An 18,983-nucleotide genomic window follows, 5' to 3' on the forward strand; every position below is an offset into this window, starting at 1 on the left:
CAGTTTGTCCAATGTAAAACCAGAAATAAAGGAGCTGGCTAAAGTGGTGCAGTTGTGCATAAACATTACTACAGTGGACGGGTTCATTCTACACTATATTATAAACTAAGGTTCCTGGGTGGGAGGAGGGAGAAGGGGGGAGAAATGTTGTTTTCTGGAATTTAAAAAAAAAAAGGCCTATATGACTTGAGTTACTTGAATTATTTGGACTTTGTTGAAAAAGAGCTGTCTAACTGTTCTGATTCCTCACTGTTTATTCACATGTTGAATTAAATCAACATGGCTTAATTTCCACACTGTTAAGGTGTTGTAGTTCCGTCCAGACGCCGTAGATGGCAGTGTCGCAGGCTATGGTCGCGACCGGTGGCGCCGTTGCAATGACGTCACATCCTCGGCAACAACGCGGAAGCTGCATGTCCGCCTGTCGGCTGGAGAAATAGGTCTGCGGGCCGTTGTTATGGCAACATGACACCCAAAGCGGCTCGACAGTCACAAGCACAAGCTGTGATATCGTTACAGGACAAATAAAACACAATCTTCAGTTCAGTTCAGTTCAGTTCAGTAAACTTTATTGTCAATCACACAATGTAACTGACAGTTACACAGGGGATCGAAATTGCGTTTCCCCAAACTCCAAATGTGCAATTTAAAAACATTAAGACATTTAAAAATTTCAACATCATCATACCACACATACATGACATAAAAAGCACAAATATACTGACAGATAAGAGGCCTATGATGTTGTGGGGAGGTAATAAAGTGCAATATGAAAAGTGCAAAGTGCATAGCAGCAGAAACAAGTCCATATGTTATGTATGTGTATGTTCATATGTGTATGTGTATGTTCATGTGTGTATGTGTATGTCCTTGAGTGAATTGAGTAGTCTGATGGCCTGTGGAAAAAAACTGTTGCTGAGTCTGGTTGTCTTGCACCGCAGGCTGCGGTAGCGTTTGCCGGATGGTAAGGGGGAGAACAGTTTGTGTGCTGGGTGGGTATTGTCTTTGATGATATTGATGGTTCTCTTGCAGCAGCGGGATGTGTACAGATCCTGGATGAGTGGTTGGGCTGATCTGGTGATCTTTTCTGCTATCCTCACCACCCTCTGTAAGGCCTTTTTGTCCGCAGCAGAACAGCTGCCGTACCAGACAGAGAGGCTGCTGGTGAGGATGCTCTCAATAGCACCCCTGTAGAAGGTGGTGAGTGCAGAAGGGGGAAGGTTGGCTCTCCTCATCCTGCGGAGGAAGTGGAGGCGTTGCTGTGCTTTCTTGACAAGGAAGGTGGTGTTGGTTGTCCATGTCAGGTCATCTGTGATATGCACCCCCAGGAATTTGGTGCTTTTCACAGACTCCACAGCACTGCCATTGATGCTTTCATTCAACATATATTTAGAGAGTAAAACATACATTTCTCGCTAGAAATGTCCTCAAACAATGCCAGATATATCCCGAAATGTTGTTTTTATGGCCAGAAAGCTGAATGAACATATTGTACACATTTTAACAGATTCAATTTGCCAAACAAAATATAATTTGAATTCGTTCAACATAGATTTTGAAAGTAAAACACACATTTCTCGTTAGAAATGTCATAAAAATATGTTGAAATGTTATTTTTGCGGCCAAATTGCTGTATAAATATACGAATTCAGCTGCAAATGGTACGAGGATCAGTTATCCAATGGGAGGGGAGCTCACGGCGTCTTTCAGCACCGCGGCCGGATCGGAATAGGAGTGAATGGATGGCTGGAGCACTTGCTCTGAGCGTCACATATCGCCGCGGAGGGGATTGCATTAAAATCAATTGAAATCCCTGTGCGTTCAGGTCCCACGCTGAGGGGTACCTTGAGTGTCTGGAAACAACGCGAACGGTCCCGCCCCCCTTCGTCAAAATCCGAGGATGAGGGATTCGCATTCAAGTCTATGAGTGGCCCTTTGCGTTCTGGAGCAACGTCGAGGGAGAAACGGTCCCGCCCCCCTGCGTCAAAATCCGAGGATGAGGGATTTGCATTCAAGTCTATGAGTGGCCCTATTCGTCGAGAAACGACCTCGAGGGTACCCCCTCCACGTCAGTATATTGACGTAAGGGGCCTTGACCAAGCGTCAACCGTTTGACGCAAAGGGGTGAGACTGTGTTGGTTTCAAATAATTTCCTATGGGACAAAAACATAAGAAAAAGTTAAATAATTTAAAAAGTATAAATATTTGAAAAGAGAAAAGTCCTAGCAATAATGCCCAGAAAAGGCTGAACGTTTTGATGTATTAATTGTTGAAATAGCACAAAGTATGACGGACTAGTTAAATGCTGAAAAAGAGCAGAAGATTCAGAATAATAAGTATAAAGATTTGAATGACAGGGCAGGACAAGACCACTAACCCTAACCCTGTTTTGTTACGGTTCGGTGTCAAATACACCCGTTAACTATGAGTGAATGTGTGGAAATGTGATTCATGAACAGTTTACCGGTATTTGCAGGGCAAACTTTTCCTAGTTGTTGTTTTTCTTTCACGTGTGTTCCCGTCCGTAAAAGCACCAAAAACCAGAATGTGTGTATATGTGTGTGTGGGAAGCGTGAGCGAAACATGACAAATTTTCTATTTGAAAAGTTATTATTGTGACTGATAAAGTATTGGTCATTGTATTTTTGTGTACCATATACCAAGCTAAGCTATGTGTTATCTGAGTGTGTGAGCCGCACAATAAGCAAGGCTGTGCAATGAGCAACAGTAAAGGCGTCTCTGTTCTTTTGAACACAGGCCTCACAGACACACCCGTACTCCGTCGCTCAGTTCCTGCCGCCTGAGCGGCGCATGCTGCCGGACTAGAGACCCCTAGCTCTGTCGCCGGTAACACGCACACCTGACGTTCATCTTCTAACCACTTCTCTGCTCAATTACTCCAGGGGTCCGTTTCACGAAGCAGGTTCAACAAACTCTAATCTGGAACTCTGAGTTGATCTACTCTGAGATGAGTGTCCGGTTCCAGAACAGCTGATATGGGTTAGTTTAATCAACTCGGAGTAGTTTCACCTGGAGTTAAAGGGACAACGAGGTGTTTTGAAAAAGAGAAGTGTTTTCACACTACATTTATGAGCCTCCGCGCACCGTGAAATTCTTTGACCGGCGCAAGACAGACTCATGTTTTCATTCATCAAGAATTAAAGTCAGAGGTTGGAAGACGTCAAGACGATCACATACCGTCGTAGTTCCCACCATAAACGGCGATTCGGCAGCGTTATTCTCATGACTCGCCGCGAAACCGAAAGTAAAGAAATGCTTGTCGGCTCGCCCAGCATCTCCGCCACCACTAATAATAACAAAATAACGATAGAGACAAAACAATATATTTATCGAAAATGGGCCCATTAACAAGTGTGGGTAGCGTAGATTCATCCACATTAACGTGAGACTTTTTTATAACCAAATAGAAACTCCTCGTTGTCCTTTTAAGTGTGTGCACCGCAACTATAAAAAGCCAGCATCAATGGAGCCCCAATTCAACGACTCACCATGGCAACGGGGAACAGAAAATATGAATGCGCTCATTTTCGAAAGAAGTGCAACACCGCTGTTGCTGCGAAAGAGAGGGAGACGGCGTGGGAGAACATTGCTACTCGGGTCAATGCTAGTTGCAATCACAATAATATTACAGGGGAAAACTGCTTGAATAGTAGCCTATTAATTTATTTCATTTAGGTGCAATCCCGCGGGGGAGAGGCGCACTTGGCAGCAGCTGAAGATGAAATATAAAAATATCGTTCAAACAGGTAAGACCTTGGCATAATCTCATGGACGTACCTCATTTTGATGTTTTACATTGTAAAGTAAATATTAAGTGGCTGTTCGACTGTATAGTTGTTTTATTGCCAACATAAATCATATTCTGTTAAATAAGTAAGCCTATTTAAACTAACGCAGACTTCTACTCAGCCAACAGAAAGAAAGCAGATGCCCGTAAAACGGGTGGTGGCCCAGCACCGCCACCTCTAACGGAGGCAGAGGAGCTGGCCATAAGCCAGAATTTCAGAAGCTCCTCCTCTGAGGCCACCCCCCAAGACACAAGTGCCTTGATGTAATGATGTAATATTCCTAGGCCTATATATTTTTTTAAGCCTAAATATTTATTTTTTTTGTTTATTTATATTATAATATTTTTTTATTTTTGCTTTTGTCTCAACAGATTCTGATGGTTCTATCTGCCTGGTGGAGCCCCCTCACGCCACAACAGACCTTGTAACTGTAAGTAGGCAATACTTCAAAGATTTTGCCAAATGGTCGTTTAAATATACTGAAACATATCACTCATCTAGGATGAAGAGGATGAGGAAACTGTGACATTTAGCCTACAGAAGTAGTATTAACACATTCTTGCCCTAACAGAGCATGGCTGGGCAGCAGCATGAGGATCCCTCAACTTCCACTGCACAGATTGACACAGTGAGATGGATAAAGGAGGCGTGTCTATGGGCTGCAGCTCCTCCACAGGTGGAGGTTGGGGCTGTCAGGAAGGACCAGCAACTTGAAGAAAGGAAAGAAGAGCCTGCATGGAGCACACGAGTTACTGGTGATGCGACCGGGAAATTCGGGAGCTCCTCATCATCCGTGTGGAAGAGGAGGTTCAGCACCAGGTATCTGGGACCATGCGAGACACCGCAATTTATAACAATATTAGGGAGGCTATCACCGCACGGCAAGGCAGGTCATAAATAAGCTCAAGGCGTTGAAAGAGAAGTATCTCGCCATAAAAGACAATAACCACCGGAGTGGAATGGGTCTTCTGGACTGGCCATTTTACGAACTATGTGACAATATTTATGGAAACTCGGCTCTGGCCAATATAACCCTGTGAGGCTATCCAGCTCCATGGCCGGGTCTTCTGCAGCCTCCCCACCGTCACCAGGTTTGTCCAGCCCGGCAGAAGATGAGGACCAAGACCTGAGGCCTGTATCACGAAGCGAGCTCAGCCTACCCGGGGTTACTGTCAGCCTATCCAGCTGAACCTATCCACAACACTGTCACTCCGGATCAGCGGTACCACGACGTTGTTTATCAACTCGCTAACTCAACCCCGGCTTGTCTTGCTGTGAATCTGTGAACGTGCACGTATAAAGGGCGGATTCAAGGCAGCAGACCAATCACAACCATGAGCACCAACGCGTCAGAGAGAAGCGAGGTGAGCGCACCGGAGCGCACACTCCTGTGAGGAAGAAGAAGAAGAAGAAAAAAAAAAAAAGAAGCCCATGGTCGTGGCCCAAGTTATTAAATGTTTAATCAGTGCTGATTAAACTTGTAAATGATGCTGCTCTGGATCCGATTCTTTCCTTATATTCTGATTCTTTTAAACAGTGGCCAAACAGAACAATTTTATTATATTAGACTATATTTCCATCTTTGCTGAGCATAACGTTTGTTCTGAATTAAATAAAAGCCTGTCCCATATAGACGCGTGTCTCTATAGGCGGCTCCGCTCAGCATCCGGTGAGAGGACACGCGTCTTTATTCCCGTACAGCTGATTGGCCGGTGGGTGGAGCCTTTTACTGGATTCAGATCAATCCTGAAAGCTACCCTGCCCGGTTTGCCGTTCAGAGTAAGTTACCATGGTAACTCACCTCGGTAAGAATGAATCCAGCTTCGTGGTACCGGAAAGCCAGGGTTAACCCTGAAGTTACCTCGCTAAGCCAGTGATCCTGCTTTGTGGTACAGGCCTCTGGCGAGCGAAACGGAGGAGACAACGTCAACAACAACAACACCACCAGAGAGTCTGTAACCCGATGATGCAGAAAGCCATGTTGGGACAGAGGAAGAAAGACCTGAGACCTCCAGGCAGCAAACAAGTGGTGAGTTTTTGAGTTTACTGTGTGCGTTTTGTTTAAACTAAAATGGACATTTACGTGCTGTTACATGTTGTGACCCTCCGATATATCTGTTAACTTTTCTAATTGCTAGGCATCCATTGTCCGACAAGAAGGAGAAAGAGGACAAGACTGGACCAGACATCCTCCATCTTGTCAACAGCTATGGCAGATCTGAAAGAGATGGACAAAGCTGCAGCTGCACGGGAGGATGCTCGTCTTCAGATGTTCATGGAACATGAGAGGAAGCTGTGGGAAAGCCAGGAGAGACTTCTCAAGGAGGACAGAGAAAATCAAAGGATGCTCTTTGAAATGCTGCTTTCCAGGCTCCCAGTTCCTGCACCACAGACTCCAAGATACAACAAGCAGCTACAGCATTGGACATGGCAGTGTTGTCAATGTCATTCCTCTTCATAAGACATGATGGTGACCACTCCCACTTTGCATCTTTCTGTAGCAGTTCTGTCATAGGTGCTATCAGAGTAGAAAGGTTTGGAATAAACTTCCCATAATAACTTAACAGTGACAAGAATGATCTTAACTCTGTAACTGTTGTGGGAATAGCCACTTTAGCAATAGCCTCACATTTCTCTTGCATTGGGCGAATCCCCTCTGCATCAACAACATGTCCTAAATAAGATACACTGTGTTGAAATAAAGCACATTTTTCTCTGTTCACCCTGAGGTTGTGGCTTTTCAGTCTTTTCAAAACCTCTTCCAGGTGTTTCATGTGCATCTCTGTGTCCTGACCAGTAAGCAGTATGTCATCCAAATAACAAATAACACCCTCTATGCCCTGCAAAACTTGATCCATTAACTTTTGAAATATAGCAGGTGCACTGGCTACACCGTAGGGAAGTCTGTTTACTTGGTAGAGCCCTTTGTGTGTATTTATGGTCAAGTACTGTTCAGCACTCTCATCTAGCTCTACTTGTAGATACGCTTGTGACAAATCAAGCTTGGTGAATTTCTTCCCCCCTGCAAGTTTTGGGAACAAATCTTGTTGTTTCGGTATTTGGTACTGATCTACTTCAAGCCAGGAGTTGATATATACTTTATAGTCCCCACAGATTCTCACTGTCTGATCAACTTTAGGAATATTGACAGTTGGTGCAGTCCATTCACTGAAATTCACAGGTGTGATAACCCCATCAAAGTCAAAAGTCAAAATCATTTATTAGTCTCCCGTGGGAGAAATTTCTCTCGGACAGAGAGCAGTGCTGCTTCACAACAAGACAAAAACAGTACAAAAAAAAGCTGCAGGAAAGTACTTATACATCAGCCTCCATTTTGTTTAGCTGGGCTTCCATGGCGTCCCTAATGTGCACATGCCGTGGTTTACAACACTTGGGAACAGCCCTTGACACCACATGTAGTTTAGCTTTAATGCCTGTCACTTTCCCTAGAGTGGTCTGAAACACCTCTGGGTATCTATCACATAGCTCATCAAAGCTATTGTTGGGAAGAGTCCCAACAATGCTGGACTATTTCCTTTCACATTAGTACACAATATTAACTTTGTGTGTTCTCTTTTCCAGTTTTCCTGCTATTACAACAAAACACCTCATAATTTAAATTCCTCTTATGTGATTTATTGATACCTCTGTCACGACTGCTGACACCACTACTAGGGAAAGACCCAAATGCACGACTCAGGCAAGGTTTCTCTCAATAGGTAAGGATTGTGTTTATTTGCACAAAAGACAAGGCTGGGACGCTTTGACATACAAAGACAAACTGGCACAGAAGACAGGGAGCACACAGATTAAATAGCCTACACTAGGAGAGGGAGAACAAGAGACAGAGACACAGCTGCAACTCATTAGGGCAGGGCCAGCAATCACACAGGAGGGAAACTTGACAGGAAGTAATCTGAAACGAGAGGAGAGTTAGCGAAAATAAAACAGGAAATGCTGAACTGAAATGGGGAATAGACAACACATACACACGACATGACAACCTCTGCTCCTCTGCAACCTTCACTCTGGTGCAGGATGAGTTCAGCCATGCATACTATGGTTTACCTTTAAAAAAAGTCATGCAAATGGTCCTTTGAAATCTTCAGAAATAAATTATACAGGCAAGTAGCGGTGGAGTGGAACAGTGTTCTGCAATGCATTTTTTGTCATTATGACATCAACAAATATTGAGGTTTGGCTGAAAAAGTGGATACAAATTGCTCATTTGTCCTTCAGTGTGAATCCCAACTCATTGACGCAGCAAATTAACCTCCAAAAGGGCACTGCTCCAGAGGTTTGTGGAGAAGATGGCCCCTTAGCTGATTTAAGGCTTGCTTCTTCCGTTGGCAGAATGCCACACAAACCCTTGATGAATACCACTTGACATGTTGTCAATATTGTTGTCACCTTTTTTTCTTGTACTCCTGAATATACATCAGAGCAGCTGGTGTCTTATGAGACACATGATGTGGATCCTTCCTTCTCCTCTTAGCTCTCTGATACTGTCTTTAAGGTACCTCCTTTAGCTTTAGAAATGGGGATATGCAGGGAGAACTGATCTATAAACTCACCAGTTATGATTGCAGTAACTTTGTGTAGTATACTCTTATTTGAGAGAATGCAATATCTGATTTGTAGGTATCTCCAAAATTCTGAATTACACAGATTATATGTATTTTTAATTCTGTCAATCTGAATCCAACATCCTTAAGAATGTGAACACCAGACCTTATCTATTCATCCCAAAAAGAAACTCTTCTTATTTATTAAAGGGGAACTATGCAAGTCTGTTCACTTTTCCGCTGTTTTGGTTACGCTCCTCTCAGCCATGTGCATTTGTTTACAACAAATCTGGCAAAAAAATCAATCAATGGAGTGGCGGATAATGTTACAACACATCAAATGTTACAACGTGTGTGTGTTTGTGTAGTCTTAAAGCCGAGGAGAAAACTTTCCTTGTATCCTACAACCTTTATCCAATGAGGAGAGAGAATGGCATAAAGGGGCGGTCCTCTCTGTGTGTGCAGCCAAGGGATGCGCGTGAATGTGGTGACGTAGGGACGAGGGCGGGGACTGCTAACTCCATCTGCTGACAAGAAGTTAGCCAAAACCACCGGATTGCTTACTTCTGCTTTAACCATCATGAACAAAAGATTACGGGTTACGGAGCGCGTTTGTGTCACGGTGTGCAGAAACGAGAGCTGTAGGTGTTTCAGCCCATATGAAAGAACTGAGCCCCATTTAAATTAAATGGCTCTGATGGCTCCAGCGACAGCATCTCACTGCTTCCTCATCAACAATGGCAGACTGTTGCCATTGACAATTGTACTTACTGTTCCTACCCATTATTTGCTTGTCAAACAGCAATCTAACACTTTGCCATCTGTTTGTGTCACTGTTGATCATTTATTTTCTATTGTACCAGATGGCTTCTGTAATTGCATTGTTTCTTTTGCAGATGTTGTATGGTGCAGTTTTAGGAGCATAGCCAGCTTTGGTTGATAAAATGCAGGTATGATTGATGAGAAAATAACCGTTTTCACACTGTGGTTCCAAGGTTTTGTCACTTGTCACACAAACAGTAGTATTTCCATCTATTAACCATCAGATTGGAGGCCATTGACAAAACAGAGGAATCCAAATTTGGCCAGAGTGACAGTGACTGGATCCACCATGGTGTGTATAAATAAATCTCTTGTTCCTCTTGTGACCGGGTGAGTCATCTCCCTCCTGGTCACTGCATGGCGCTGTGTCAGCCTGGCGCTGGTTAATGGGGGGACGGCACTGTTAGGTGATTAAAACAGCTGTGTTGGTCGACATTTTCCCTCTCTGCTTCTGCTGTGCGGTGCGTCCGGTGAGCTGGCCGGCGTGCTTGTTTGTGTCCTCCCGTCGTATCATTAAGTGTTGGAGCAACGGCGAGCTGGTGGAGCGACGCTGTGTGTGTGATTGGGACAGGTGTGTTTGGTCGCTGTTCTCCCTCTGCTGTGCGGCGCGTTCGGTGAGCGGGCTGGCGTGCATGCCCGAGTCTCCCCGTCATATCACTAAGTGCTCGGAGCGGCGGTGAGCCGGAGGGAGCGAGCGGTTCTGGTGGGCGCGTGTTGGGTGCAGTAGAGCTCAGAGCCGGGCGCTGTAACCAGCGGCACCCACTCTCCTAGTTCTGCACACTATCCTGCGTCCTGGTGTGTTCCGGTCATCGGCCACCATGATGTTTGCTGCTGTTTTGTTTGGCTCGATTACATGGTTTTGATTAAATGATTGTTGTTGCCGACGATAGTGACCTCGGAGACATTTAACAATTTATTTATTTTCTTTCTTGTTTTCCTTTTTCTTTTGTGGGGGGGCGGGTTTGATAATTGTTTAATTGTTCTCTAATTTGTATTTGAATATTTTAAGAAGACTTCATTATGTTGGTTTTGTATTATAAATAATATCTAATTGTTCTTGGTGTGTGTGTGTGAGGAGGTCAGCTAGACTGCGGCCATCTTAATTTTTCCCTCTCTCCCTGTGGACAGGTGCTGTAGTCCAGCGCGGCGGCCCAATCCCTGGTGGTGGCTTCTTCACTTCTCCATTGCGTGTGTATGCAGTGTCACGGGTGATATTATTTTTCTTGGTTTGTTTCTCCTTCCCCTTGGTTTGGTTTAAGGTCGCCGTGGCTGGCCCAGCCCTGTCCATTCCCCTTTCTTTGGCCCAGTCTTTTGTTCAGTTCAGTTCAGTTCAGTTCAGTTGTGAATGTGAAATATTTTGGCAACTATTGAAGTTTTATAGAAACAATATTGTGACAATAAATTATTACTCTTTTGATACCTGAACTCTCCCCTGTGGTGATTCGAGCTTGCGTGACCTTTTTCATTTTTATAAACAAACAGTAACTATTTCCTGGGGCGAAACTCCCCAGGTGGCGTTGTTGGCAACCACTCACCACTACTCACCACTCCACCTCGCCACATCTTGGCGTTGTCGGCAGGATCACCACATTTAAAGGGGCAGGGACGTGTTTTTTTTTTTTTTGTGTTTGTTTTTTTTTTCGGCTAGTGAGATTGATTTATTTTTCTTTTCATTGATATTGTTTCTAGTTACAGAGTCAAAACAGCAGCATCCATCCCAAGAACCAGACTTCGGTATCGTGAGTATTGGTGCTATTCCACAGCCATCATGGCGGATGAGGTACAGCGACTTAGGGATTTAGTGTCACAGCTAGAGGCAGACAATGAGCAGCTACAGCAGGAGCGCACTGCTTCCCGGGACGTGCCCGGTGGAGCTGTTGCAGGTCCCTCCGGTTCAGCTAGCTATGCCCCATCTAGTGCTGCTACTGTCACGGAGCGGTTGGTTGTGGTTTCCAGAGACCGTAAATGTCCCTTGTTTAATGGGAAGACAGGTTTAGGGATAGCTGAGTGGACGGAGGAGATCGAGGCATGCATGCGGGTTCGCCACCTTTCCGCCGCCGACAAAGCCCTGTTCATTTTTGATCATTTAGATGGGGAAGCCCGAGAGGAGATCCGGTTTAGGCCCAGCACAGAGCGAGGAGATCCAGCTAAGATTTTTGCTATTCTGAGGGAACTGTATGGCTGTGCACAATCTTATGTAACGTTGCAGCAGGCCTTCTTCTCTAGGAAACAACAGGAGGGGGAGACTCTGCAGGAGTATTCCTTGGGCCTGCTGGCTTTAATGGAGCAGGTTGAGCGGTGCGCACCCGACGGGATTCCTAATGCTGGAGATCTTTTGCGTGACCAATTTGTAGAGCATGTTCTTGACAGTTCTCTCCGTCGAACACTTAAACAGTACGTCCGTAGCAAGCCGACTGCTTCCTTGTTGGACGTACGCGCTGAGGCTATCAGATGGGAAAGGGAGGGCCAATCAAGTGGGTTTAGGGGGCGAAGCCATTCGTTACCATCAGCTTACGGTCTCCAGTATGGGGTGCAAAGCGACTCCCACCCACGTCATCCCGTTGCCCCTCCCAGGTCAGAGATGAGTGATTTAATGGAACTTTTGAAGCGTCAACAGGCCCAACTTGACCAGCTCACGCAGACTGTGGCTGCTCTGCAGGCCCCACGACCACCAGGGAATTTCTTTCGAAATGGTCCTTTAATTTGTCGAAGGTGTCAACAGCCAGGCCACATCGCACGGGAGTGCCGGGGCCCAACCGTACCCCCTCGGGCACGGGCCAACTCTTTTGGTGGTGCAAACCCTCAGGTTACCAGGGCGACCTCCTCGGCTCATCAGCCGGAAAACTGACACCCTCTGAGTCGGCGGGCCTCCGCTCAGATGGGGAAGTCAAGGGCTCACAGGAAGAGTTAGTTGCTGGTTTGATGTCGTCATGTCCAAAAATTGATGTTGTGTTTAGTGGTGTTCATGTCCCTTGTTTGGTCGACACTGGGTCTATGGTGTCCACCATTACTGAGAGCTTCTTTCAACAGCAGTTCTCATCTTGGGACCAGGATCGGCTTCGGTCGTGCAATTGGCTGCAGCTGCGTGCCGCTAACGGGTTAGAAATTCCCTATGTTGGTTACTTAGAGCTTAATGTTTTATTGTGTGGAAAGGTCATTCCTCGCTGTGGGGTGTTAGTCGTCAAGGACCCCCCCGGCACTGTGTCTTCCGTCCCTGGCATCTTGGGGATGAACGTCATTCGCAATTGTTACAGAGAGCTTTTTGGAACTCATGGTTCTTCCTTGTTTGCCTCGCCACCCGTGTCGCACGCTCCAGGTCCAATCTTTGAAGCGCTGCAGCAGTACCATCAGTCTTCAGTCAGCGAGCCAAACCCGTGCACAGGCACTGTGAGGGTCGGGGGTGAGTGGACGATACGAATACCTGGTGGGGTCCTTAGGCTTGTCGCCAGCACTTGTCCCGAGCAGGCCAGCGATCAGGCTGTGCTTTTCGAACCCTTGGAATCTGGTCTGCCATGTGGCTTGCTTGCTTCTCCCTGTCTTGTTCGTGTCATCCGAGGCACTGCTTACATCCCGGTGATCAATGTGGGGACGACAGATGTTCTTCTGTACCCTCGGACTCGTCTTGGCTCCCTCTGTGGGGCCCAGGTAATCAGTCTACCTCCGGGCGTAACTGAGGTTAAGTCGATCACCGCCAGTGTTTCTGCCCAGGGAGCAACCAGTGTAGCACAGGATGAGCTAGCATCTATTGACTTGGCTACATTGTCTGATGAGGACCGGAGGGAGGTGAGATCATTATTGCAGCGGTACCGTTCTGTCTTTTCCACCCACGATGGTGACTTGGGTTGCTCAAATCTCATATCGCATAACATACCACTGCTGGATGATGCGCCAGTCCGGCAGCGTTACCGCCGCATCCCACCCTCTGAGTACGAAGAGGTGAAGTCTCATATCAACCAGCTTCTTGAGACCAAGATCATTAGGGAAAGTTGCAGTCCTTATGCGTCGCCGATTGTTTTGGTCAGAAAGAAGGACGGGAAACTTCGACTGTGTGTAGACTATCGTTTGTTGAACACCAAGACCCGGAAGGATGCGTTCCCTCTCCCTCGCATTGAGGAAAGTTTGGATTCTCTCTGTGGTGCTCGTTGGTTTTCCACGATAGATCTGGCTAGCGGATACAACCAGGTTCCAGTTGCAGAGGAAGACAAACCCAAAACAGCATTCTGTACACCGTTTGGACTTTTTGAATTTAATCGAATGCCTTTTGGGTTATGTAATGCCCCGAGCACTTTTCAACGATTGATGCAGAGAATGTTCGGGGGTCAGCAAGGTCAGTCTTTGCTTCTTTACTTAGACGACATTATTGTCTTCTCTTCCTCTGTCAGTGAGCACTTACAACGGCTGGAGGCCGTTCTGGGCCGGCTCCAACAAGAAGGCCTGAAAGTTAAGCTGGGGAAATGTGCGTTCTTTCAGCAGCAGGTCAGTTATTTGGGGCATGTTATCTCCAGCCAAGGTGTTTCCACCGACCCTGCTAAAATCGAGGCCGTGGCAAAATGGCCACGTCCACGCCAAGTGGCTGAGTTGCGCTCGTTTCTCGGCTTTGCGAGTTACTACAGGCGGTTTGTAGAGGGCTTCGCGAAATGGGCTGCCCCCCTTCACAAGCTGGTGGCGACTCTTGCCGGTACGAAGTCCAGAAGAGGGTCAGGGCAGGCCTTTAGTGATGCTTGGACGTCCCACTGCGAAGAGAGCTTTGAGGCCCTTAAGTCCAGGCTGGTTTCTGCTCCTGTGTTGAGCTATGCAGATTTCTCGCGTCCATTTATCCTGGAGATCGATGCGAGTTATAGTGGTTTGGGAGCTGTCCTTTCCCAGGAGACAGAAAATGGCGTAAGACCACTGGCTTATGCTAGTAGAGGCCTCCGGCCCACGGAGCGCAATATGAGCAATTACAGCTCGATGAAACTAGAGTTCTTGGCACTTAAGTGGGCCATGTCTGAAAAATTCCGTGACTATCTGATGGGGCACAAGTGCATCGTCTTTACAGACAACAACCCACTGAGTCATCTCAATTCGGCCAAGCTTGGGGCGACAGAGCAGCAATGGGCTTCGCAGCTTGCCATCTTTGACTTTGAAATAAAGTATCGTTCGGGTCGCAGTAATAAAAATGCAGACGCGCTCTCCCGGAAGCCCGAGGTTGTATCCAGCGCCATCGGTCAACTCTTGCCTGGTACGCCAGTCCCCAAGGTCCTTCAGGAAGTGTCACGTCCAGCTCCTGGGGCGACGGTGACCCAGTCCATCGTTTCGGCCCTCCCAGGCCAGTCCACTGTCGACATTGGTTCCTTGCAGGAGGCGGATCCGCTCCTGAAGGAGGTCTTGTCTTTCTGGAGGAGGCAAACTCGGCCTTCTGCAGTTGAACGGCGTCAGCTTTCTCCATCAGTCATGGCTGTGTTACGTCAGTGGGACCATCTGGTTGACCATGAGGGGGTACTGCATCGTCGGATCTTCCTCCCGGAGGGTGGAGAGGGGATTCTTCAGCTCCTCCTCCCAGCAGTTCTCAAAGAGGAAACTTTGAAACAACTTCACGAACAGCATGGTCATCAGGGCGTTGAACGGACCACCGAATTGGTCAGGCGTCGTTGTTATTGGCCAGGAATGTTCCTGGACATAAAGAGATGGGTACAGGAATGTGAACGTTGTCAAGTTGCAAAAGACTCTGGCTCGGTGCCACATAGCTTTATGGGCCATTTGTTGGCCTCCCGGCCAAATGAAATTGTGGCTGTGGATTTTACACTGCTTGAGCCTTCCCGAAGTGGTTTTGAAAATGTTCTTGTCATGACTGATGTCTTTAGTAAATTTTCTGTAGCTGTCCCCACCCGGGATCAGCGGGCTTGTACCGTTGCTCGTGTTATGTTACATGAATGGTTCTACCGGTACGGGGTTCCGAGTCGCATCCACTCAGATCAAGGTCGTTGCTTTGAGAGTCTGTTGATCAAACAACTTTGCTGCTTGTATGGTGTTAATAAATCCCGCACCACTCCATACCACCCTGCCGGGAATGGGCAGTGCGAACAGTTCAACAGAACTCTCCACAATCTTCTTCGCACCCTGCCAGTTTCACAGAAACAGGACTGGGCTTCTTGTTTGCCACAGCTGCTTTTCAGTTATAACAGCACACCACATCAGGTTACTGGCGAGTCCCCCTTTTTCCTGATGTGTGGGCGGGAGCCACAGCTTCCCATCGATTTCCTTCTTGGTCGAGTTAAGGACCCGGTCCCAGGCGAGGTACAGGATTGGATCATTGAGCATCAAGCGAGACTTGAGGTAGCATTTGAGGGTGCTAAGGAGCGGCTGTTGGCTGCTGCAGGCCGCCGAAAGGAGAGGCATGACCAGAGAGTCAGAGAGGTGCCTTTTCAGGTTGGTCAGTTGGTATATGTGCGGGACCTTGGTGTCAGAGGTCGGCACAAGATTCAGGATGTCTGGAGCTCTTTGGTCTATCAAGTAGTGAAAGCTCCAGGTCAGGGTGCAGTGTACACTATCGCTCCTGTGGAGGCTTTGCATCAAGAGCGGACAGTACACCGTGACATGTTGAAGGCTGTCGTCAGGCCCGAGCCCCTTACTCCACCCCCGGAGGAGCAACCTCCCCCAGCTGTGCTGGAAGCTGACAGCGACTCTTCTGTTGATGATCTTTACTTGCTGGTTCCAGAAACCTCATTGCCCCGCACCCTAGTGGTGCCAAGCTCGGTTGGCTCCTCACGCCAACTTCGGAGAGACCACCTAGGAGGTGGGTCCAGCCCCGGCGCTGCTCCACAGCCGGGAGGTTCTGTACCAGCTCCGTCGCACCCTCCCAGGGATCCACCCTGTTCCAGTCAGCAGGCTCCACGTCGTACACCTCGTTTAACAGCTGGTCTGCACTCAAATGTCTATCATCTCCCACGCTCCATCGGTCAGGTAGATGGTGCTACCAATGAGCAGCCCGTACTTACCGCTCAGTCTGCTCACTTTAGGCCTTGGAGTTGAGGTTTCACGGTGGTTCATCGTCGGGACGCCGATGCAAGAAAGGTGGGGTAGATGTGACCGGGTGAGTCATCTCCCTCCTGGTCACTGCATGGCGCTGTGTCAGCCTGGCGCTGGTTAATGGGGGGACGGCACTGTTAGGTGATTAAAACAGCTGTGTTGGTCGACATTTTCCCTCTCTGCTTCTGCTGTGCGGTGCGTCCGGTGAGCTGGCCGGCGTGCTTGTTTGTGTCCTCCCGTCGTATCATTAAGTGTTGGAGCAACGGCGAGCTGGTGGAGCGACGCTGTGTGTGTGATTGGGACAGGTGTGTTTGGTCGCTGTTCTCCCTCTCTGCCTCTGCTGTGCGGCGCGTTCGGTGAGCGGGCTGGCGTGCATGCCCGAGTCTCCCCGTCATATCACTAAGTGCTCGGAGCGGCGGTGAGCCGGAGGGAGCGAGCGGTTCTGGTGGGCGCGTGTTGGGTGCAGTAGAGCTCAGAGCGGGGCGCTGTAACCAGCGGCCCCCACTCTCCTAGTTCTGCACACTATCCTGCGTCCTGGTGTGTTCCGGTCATCGGCCACCATGATGTTTGCTGCTGTTTTGTTTGGCTCGATTACATGGTTTTGATTAAATGATTGTTGTTGCCGACGATAGTGACCTCGGAGACATTTAACAATTTATTTATTTTCTTTCTTGTTTTCCTTTTTCTTTTGTGGGGGGGCGGGTTTGATAATTGTTTAATTGTTCTCTAATTTGTATTTGAATATTTTAAGAAGACTTCATTATGTTGGTTTTGTATTATAAATAATATCTAATTGTTCTTGGTGTGTGTGTGTGTGAGGAGGTCAGCTAGACTGCGGCCATCTTAATTTTTCCCTCTCTCCCTGTGGACAGGTGCTGTAGTCCAGCGCGGCGGCCCAATCCCTGGTGGTGGCTTCTTCACTTCTCCATTGCGTGTGTATGCAGTGTCACGGGTGATATTATTTTTCTTGGTTTGTTTCTCCTTCCCCTTGGTTTGGTTTAAGGTCGCCGTGGCTGGCCCAGCCCTGTGCATTCCCCTTTCTTTGGCCCAGTCTTTTGTGAATGTGAAATATTTTGGCAACTATTGAAGTTTTATAGAAACAATATTGTGACAATAAATTATTACTCTTTTGATACCTTAACTCTCCCCTGTGGTGATTCGAGCTTGCGTGACCTTTTTCATTTTTATAAACAAACAGTAACTATTTCCTGGGGCGAAACTCCCCAGGTGGCGTTGTTGGCAACCACTCACCACTACTCACCACTCCACCTCGCCACACTCTGAATGATGAAAGAGCCAAAAATGTACATTATGTAGGGATTTATAAGTTTGGATGGAGGGAGAAAGCATAAACTATAGCATATACTGCTGCTAGAACAGCAGGAGAGCAAGGTTCTTGTAGGGCTTGTCTTGCTGCTCTGTTTGTTTTACACTAAATCAAGTGGATATCGAGAGCATAAATCTCGCCTAAATCTGTAAGGCTTATAAGTAAAATACAAAACAGTGTCTGTATAGACTGCCTACACTGAGACGCTGAACCGCAGCCTATTTCCCCTAATCGCCTGAGCACACACTGCTGATTCAATCTGAATGTAACAAACGCTGCTGACTGGAGGAGGACAGCTCTGGCATCCTGCATGGCAATTTTGAAAATGCCCCCATTTTCCTGTGCCATTGTCTGCATAGCAATAGTTGTGATGAACTTCAATCACATCATTCTCCGGATACCCGAGCATCAGCTGTGCCGTTTGAGATGCTGCCAGGGAAAATTAGGGTCACTGAAACTGCCCTAGTCGATTAATCTACTCAGATGAGGCAAGGGTCAGATCATGATTCCAGCTCAACAGCTGAGCTTCCCCCCCAACCAGGCAATCAGTAGGGAAATTACGTTTGGTGAAGGAAGGTATGGAGAATATCAATGGCACTTTTTACACGTAGAGTGTACATCATACAACTGTTATCCAACATCTATGGTCATAAATAATTAATTCAGTTGTGTAAATCCACTGATCCAACTGATGTCAAGTTAAAGAAAGGTTTTAGAGTTCTCCACATGTGGGCTATCAAATGGTACATTTCCCCTCTTTCTACTCATTATTCAGGGACAACTATTGTCGCTATTATTGTCCGATTCACACAGCAGGCAGTGACAAAAGAAACTGAAAATACACTGCAAACCTCTCAATGGAAATTATATGAAAATGATAGGAATCTTTACTTTGTGCTCTGAATCAATCCCCAAATTTGTTTAATTAAACTATGTAGAACTGACAACCCCAGAGGTTTTGCTGTAGTCAGGATTAATAATAATAATGGACAATGGATATATAGCACTTTTTTATTGATACCTGATACCCAAAGCGCGTTAAGAAACCATTATTCATTCATACACATTCACACTGGTGGTGGTAAGCTACGTCTGTAGCCACAGCTGCCTGATGGAAGCGTGGCTGCCAATGTGTGCCAAATGGCCCCTTCGACCACCACCATGATCATTCATACGCATTCATGAGGCAAGGTGGGTAAGGTGTCTTGCCCAAGGACAGCGACTGGGACAAAGCGGGATTTGAACCGTCAACCTTCTGATTATTGGACAACCCACTCTACCTCATTTACTACTGTAAATACAAAGGTGGGTGTAAATTAAGGGTGTCTTCAACTACTTTTCATAGTTGAATCTGATTCATCTGGTTTTGCCTTTTGTCAACTAATCATTGTCACAACACAGCGATGGTGTTTTTGTTTTGTCTTGTGACTTCCTGTTTTATTTTGAAATCTA

This window comes from Trachurus trachurus, assembly GCF_905171665.1.
Source record: "Trachurus trachurus genome assembly, chromosome: 1".
NCBI classification, from domain to species: domain Eukaryota; kingdom Metazoa; phylum Chordata; class Actinopteri; order Carangiformes; family Carangidae; genus Trachurus; species Trachurus trachurus.